Here is a 7,395-nt window from a genome sequence, read left to right as displayed (position 1 = left end):
ATAGTCCGATAACGAGGGAGAGTCCACGTGACTATAGGGAAGGTACCGAGGTTCGCCGAATCGGGTGGCCCGAGTTGACACGTTCTGAATACATTACTGACATCTAAATCATATCTGGTTTACAGATACCTCGGTTGTCAAGATGCAGATAGTATACTCTTTGAGAAGCATTCATCACAAAGTTGTAATACCTTCGTTGCAAATCTGAGACGCCAGTCGGCCACTCCGGGACTCAGCATATGGACGATTACATATTGTCGCCTGCACTATGTCGCCTGTTATACTTTTAAATACTAGTAATACCTGTGCATGGCTGACTATCATGGGAAATCATAAATAAACGCAAACAAAGAACGATTTCGCAATAGAACAATATATTGATGTCCATGAAACACGAATTAATCATGACTGCGTCAATACATGTCCAATGTAAACGAGGTCTGTCGTACGTGGCTGGACCAACGTCACTGGGCATTGCCTAAAAGTCGGGCCGGGCCGGGCCAAGAGGGGCCAAAGAGTTATTGGCTAATTACTTCATTATCGGCGATCCTACCTACATATAATTGATGCAACATACATACATGACCACAATTAAGTATTTTGGAGTAAATCACTTGAAAACCAGAAAATGGAGCTGTGTGTCAGCTTCGCTGATCTATGTAACATGTAAAAATGCAATCGTTAAACGAAATAAGATTTGAAACGTATCAAATACTTCTAGCTATCGTGATACAAATTTCTATCTGTCGACATAGCGTTTATATTTATAGGATAGTAATATATCTAAGTAAATACCACTTTATAATGTCACTGTTCATCGCATTTAAAGCAGACACGTTGGTTAAAGTAGACCTCTTCTCCCTATACTCTCAACAGTCTCACAAGTGTTCGGTCCGACTTGCCCCGCGCTGTCAAAATCAACTTAAACCTCACAGATGTAACATGAAATGGATTCACATCTATAGATTAAAATTATATCTACCTATATACCTACAAAGTGTCTCAGATCCCGGTATTTAAAGAAAACAAGGTGCTCAAAGTGAAGCCCTTTTCCCTCTACATTGTCAACATAGTCTTTATCAAAAGTGTTTGGCTTTTGATGGGTCGGACTTGGCCCGGGCTGTCAAAATCAACTTTAAACACACAGATGTATCTTCAAATGTGTTTACGGCTATAGACTAGCATTATATCAACCTACATGTATATGTCACTTCATAATGTCACAGTAAAATTGGCCAAATTGGTGTCACATTTACACAGACGGGTCCTTTCACCCGGGCTCAAAACGCACAGGATTCGGCATCCATATCATCAAACCCCAAAAAGAAACACAATCCTATAGGCTCCCAAATAATCAATCAATTTTCACAGCCGAATCAATGGGGATAGTAGCTGCCCTGCACAGCGATCAAATAAATAGACACCAAAAAACACTTATCCTTTCAGAGTCATTAAATGGGCTCCAGGTCATAAAAACAAAAACACAAAAAGCGCCCAACACTAATACAGATAATTAAAAGCGCCAACAAGCTACGTAAACTAGGTAAAGACATAAAAAATAGTTTGGATCCCTGCCCACGTTGGAGTGTCTGGCAACGAACACGCAGACAAAGCACCCAAATCAGCACTAAAATTAGAAGAAGTAAGCATCAACCTACCAATATCAAAAAACGAAATTAAAAGTATCACAAGGGAGAAAAACATAAACATACTAAATGCACAAATGAAATAAATGGAGCCAATACATTGAAGCAAGTGATGTCTGTGAAATAAGATAATGCACTTTTCCATTACTACATGCATAAAATTAAGCTACTTACATCTTTTACTTTTGACAATCAAACTTATTTAAGAATAGTCATGTTTGTAGAGCAGCTGACTGAACTACTGCCATGTAATATCGTTTTTAAATCATACCCATGTTTGTAGAAATACATAGCTTTTCTGCTATTATCGTATTTTTGACAGGAATCGAAAAAGTGAATTGCATCCTCAGAGTGATATCAACAAGTGCAGTCTGGTATGTCTGATACATGTCGTCTAAACTTATCAGCGTTTAAGTCACTGCAGCCGAGCCTAAGTCGACAGTGGACAATTTGGCATAATCTATGCCCGAGTCAAAATTATTAATAATTGTATCAGAACGATTAATTAAGGAATTGATTTCTTTTAATGAGTGAGTGAGTGAGTATGGTTAAACGCCGCGTTTAACAGTATTCCAGTTATATCGCGGCGTGTCAGCTTAATGTGGGGGGGAAAGCCCGAAGTGATGCAGGTCTCAGACATTTACCACTTCGGTGAAACCCACGAGCACGGGTATGGTGCTGACAAATCTAGAAACATAATCGGGGCAAACCGGGATTCGAACCTACAATCATAGGTGTCTGGCGTGCCCAAGGGATGTAACTCTGCACAGCGAATCGCGGCGCCTTTGACGACTGGGCCACCCGCGCCCCCGATTTCGTTTAATGAGCGAGCATTAGTTATTTCATCGGGTAGAGTGTTCCACCGGTTAATCGTATCCGGAAGAAAATTATTTAGCAAAGGTCTGGGTTCTACATTTGATTGTTTGTATGTTATATCTAATTCTAAGGTTATTATTGCTATTATCAGAGACATGACTTGGAATGAGATCGTTTAGATTTACACGTGAATTACCGTTTTTCATTTTGTAAAATGTAATCAATTAGAAGCGGTATCGTCGTTCTTCCAAAGATTGAAAATTTGTTTCGTTATAAATTTTAACATAACCAGTACTACGAACCGCCCCACAAATAGTTCCCAATGCGTCCAAATGTAAATTCTCGAGTAACAATGATTGTTCGTTTGTACAGTTGTCCCTAATATGACAACAGTAGTCGAAGTTAGGTAGGATAAAAGATGTGTACATAATTTCAAGCTAATTTTTGTTAGTCTGTATTTAAAACTCCTTAGGCAGTTGATCATTGGACTAACTTTTCTAATGATTTCTTTTATATGTATTTTCCATGAACAATCAGATTGAAGTGTAATTCCTAAATGTTTATGACTTTGTACTTCATAAATAAGAGTACTCTCCAATGTATAAAATTGGTCTGAAACCAGAATCGACTTTGCGAATGAATGTTATACCCAGTTTGATTTTTTTGCCAAATCATTATTGATACAATTTGCTGCAGATCTATATGATACAGATATAATGAATTGTTCATGATTTGAAACAGTAAAACACAATCATTTAAGGGGTTTTATACATATGTTCGTTGATGAAGTTCTTGGTCATTGTTGGGAACCATCCAAATGATAATATGTTGGATTTTGTTTTCAAAATATGTGATCAGCGTCCACGATATTTCTGAGTGTGAGAGTGAAATGGGTTTAACGCCCCTTGGAACACTATTTCAGTTATATGACGCCGTGTCATCTTGACGTGGAGGAAAGCCCGAAGGACTACATGTTTTAAAGTTTGGACTTGAGAGAACACATTACATGGATATGGTGCAGACAAACCTAGAATCGTATTCATGGCGAATCTGGGAATCGAACCTCCGACTATGTAGGATGTGTTCTCGTCGCTGTAGTGCTGATATTGCCAAGTTAAAATATTAATTCACTCAATCAATTTAGATACCACAGTCCCTCCACTCTAGACTGCCGGTGGAGTGGAATCCTGGGCGGACCCCCAGGGCAGGAACGATGAGAGCTACGACCAACAGCAACATGATAAACCTTAGCTGACCGAGTAGAACCAGACACTGACTGGCAACCTGTATATATAGTCCGATAACGAGGGAGAGTCCACGTGACTATAGGGAAGGTACCGAGGTTCGCCGAATCGGGTGGCCCGAGTTGACACGTTCTGAATACATTACTGACATCTAAATCATATCTGGTTTACAGATACCCCGGTTGTCAAGATGCAGATAGTATACTCTTTGAGAAGCATTCATCACAAAGTTGTAATACCTTCGTTGCAAATCTGAGACGCCAGTCGGCCACTCCGGGACTCAGCATATGGACGATTACATATTGTCGCCTGCACTATGTCGCCTGTTATACTTTTAAATACTAGTAATACCTGTGCATGGCTGACTATCATGGGAAATCATAAATAAACGCAAACAAAGAACGATTTCGCAATAGAACAATATATTGATGTCCATGAAACACGAATTAATCATGACTGCGTCAATACATGTCCAATGTAAACGAGGTCTGTCGTACGTGGCTGGACCAACGTCACTGGGCATTGCCTAAAAGTCGGGCCGGGCCGGGCCAAGAGGGGCCAAAGTGTTATTGGCTAATTACTTCATTATCGGCGATCCTACCTACATATAATTGATGCAACATACATACATGACCACAATTAAGTATTTTGGAGTAAATCACTTGAAAACCAGAAAATGGAGCTGTGTGTCAGCTTCGCTGATCTATGTAACATGTAAAAATGCAATCGTTAAACGAAATAAGATTTGAAACGTATCAAATACTTCTAGCTATCGTGATACAAATTTCTATCTGTCGACATAGCGTTTATATTTATAGGATAGTAATATATCTAAGTAAATACCACTTTATAATGTCACTGTTCATCGCATTTAAAGCAGACACGTTGGTTAAAGTAGACCTCTTCTCCCTATACTCTCAACAGTCTCACAAGTGTTCGGTCCGACTTGGCCCGCGCTGTCAAAATCAACTTAAACCTCACAGATGTAACATGAAATGGATTCACATCTATAGATTAAAATTATATCTACCTATATACCTACAAAGTGTCTCAGATCCCGGTATTTAAAGAAAACAAGGTGCTCAAAGTGAAGCCCTTTTCCCTCTACATTGTCAACATAGTCTCTATCAAAAGTGTTTGGCTTTTGATGGGTCGGACTTGGCCCGGGCTGTCAAAATCAACTTTAAACACACAGATGTATCTTCAAATGTGTTTACGGCTATAGACTAGCATTATATCAACCTACATGTATATGTCACTTCATAATGTCACAGTAAAATTGGCCAAATTGGTGTCACATTTACACAGACGGGTCCTTTCACCCGGGCTCAAAACGCACAGGATTCGGCATCCATATCATCAAACCCCAAAAAGAAACACAATCCTATAGGCTCCCAAATAATCAATCAATTTTCACAGCCGAATCAATGGGGATAGTAGCTGCCCTGCACAGCGATCAAATAAATAGACACCAAAAAACACTTATCCTTTCAGAGTCATTAAATGGGCTCCAGGTCATAAAAACAAAAACACAAAAAGCGCCCAACACTAATACAGATAATTAAAAGCGCCAACAAGCTACGTAAACTAGGTAAAGACATAAAAAATAGTTTGGATCCCTGCCCACGTTGGAGTGTCTGGCAACGAACACGCAGACAAAGCACCCAAATCAGCACTAAAATTAGAAGAAGTAAGCATCAACCTACCAATATCAAAAAACGAAATTAAAAGTATCACAAGGGAGAAAAACATAAACATACTAAATGCACAAATGAAATAAATGGAGCCAATACATTGAAGCAAGTGATGTCTGTGAAATAAGATAATGCACTTTTCCATTACTACATGCATAAAATTAAGCTACTTACATCTTTTACTTTTGACAATCAAACTTATTTAAGAATAGTCATGTTTGTAGAGCAGCTGACTGAACTACTGCCATGTAATATCGTTTTTAAATCATACCCATGTTTGTAGAAATACATAGCTTTTCTGCTATTATCGTTTTTTTGACAGGAATCGAAAAAGTGAATTGCATCCTCAAAGTGATATCAACAAGTGCAGTCTGGTATGTCTGATACATGTCGTCTAAACTTATCAGCGTTTAAGTCACTGCAGCCGAGCCTAAGTCGACAGTGGACAATTTGGCATAATCTATGCCCGAGTCAAAATTATTAATAATTGTATCAGAACGATTAATTAAGGAATTGATTTCTTTTAATGAGTGAGTGAGTGAGTATGGTTAAACGCCGCGTTTAACAGTATTCCAGTTATATCGCGGCGTGTCAGCTTAATGTGGGGGGAAAGCCCGAAGTGATGCAGGTCTCAGACGTTTACCACTTCGGTGAAACCCACGAGCACGGGTATGGTGCTGACAAATCTAGAAACATAATCGGGGCAAACCGGGATTCGAACCTACAATCATAGGTGTCTGGCGTGCCCAAGGGATGTAACTCTGCACAGCGAATCGCGGCGCCTTTGACGACTGGGCCACCCGCGCCCCCGATTTCGTTTAATGAGCGAGCATTAGTTATTTCATCGGGTAGAGTGTTCCACCGGTTAATCGTATCCGGAAGAAAATTATTTAGCAAAGGTCTGGGTTCTACATTTGATTGTTTGTATGTTACATCTAATTCTAAGGTTATTATTGCTATTATCAGAGACATGACTTGGAATGAGATCGTTTAGATTTACACGTGAATTACCGTTTTTCATTTTGTAAAATGTAATCAATTAGAAGCGGTATCGTCGTTCTTCCAAAGATTGAAAATTTGTTTCGTTATAAATTTTAACATAACCAGTACTACGAACCGCCCCACAAATAGTTCCCAATGCGTCCAAATGTAAATTCTCGAGTAACAATGATTGTTCGTTTGTACAGTTGTCCCTAATATGACAACAGTAGTCGAAGTTAGGTAGGATAAAAGATGTGTACATAATTTCAAGCTAATTTTTGTTAGTCTGTATTTAAAACTCCTTAGGCAGTTGATCATTGGACTAACTTTTCTAATGATTTCTTTTATATGTATTTTCCATGAACAATCAGATTAAAGTGTAATTCCTAAATGTTTATGACTTTGTACTTCATAAATAAGAGTACTCTCCAATGTATAAAATTGGTCTGAAACCAGAATCGACTTTGCGAATGAATGTTATACCCAGTTTGATTTTTTTGCCAAATCATTATTGATACAATTTGCTGCAGATCTATATGATACAGATATAATGAATTGTTCATGATTTGAAACAGTAAAACACAATCATTTAAGGGGTTTTATACATATGTTCGTTGATGAAGTTCTTGGTCATTGTTGGGAACCATCCAAATGATAATATGTTGGATTTTGTTTTCAAAATATGTGATCAGCGTCCACGATATTTCTGAGTGTGAGAGTGAAATGGGTTTAACGCCCCTTGGAACACTATTTCAGTTATATGACGCCGTGTCATCTTGACGTGGAGGAAAGCTCGAAGGACTACATGTTTTAAAGTTTGGACTTGAGAGAACACATTACATGGATATGGTGCAGACAAACCTAGAATCGTATTCATGGCGAATCTGGGAATCGAACCTCCGACTATGTAGGATGTGTTCTCGTCGCTGTAGTGCTGATATTGCCAAGTTAAAATATTAATTCACTCAATCAATTTACATACCACAGTCCCTCCACTCTAGACTGCCGGTGGAG

Source organism: Haliotis cracherodii, unplaced genomic scaffold (assembly GCF_022045235.1).
Source record: "Haliotis cracherodii isolate W230 unplaced genomic scaffold, xgHalCrac1.p SCAF_3, whole genome shotgun sequence".
Lineage (NCBI taxonomy): Eukaryota > Metazoa > Mollusca > Gastropoda > Lepetellida > Haliotidae > Haliotis > Haliotis cracherodii.
Note: the sequence above shows the minus strand (reverse complement) of the source record.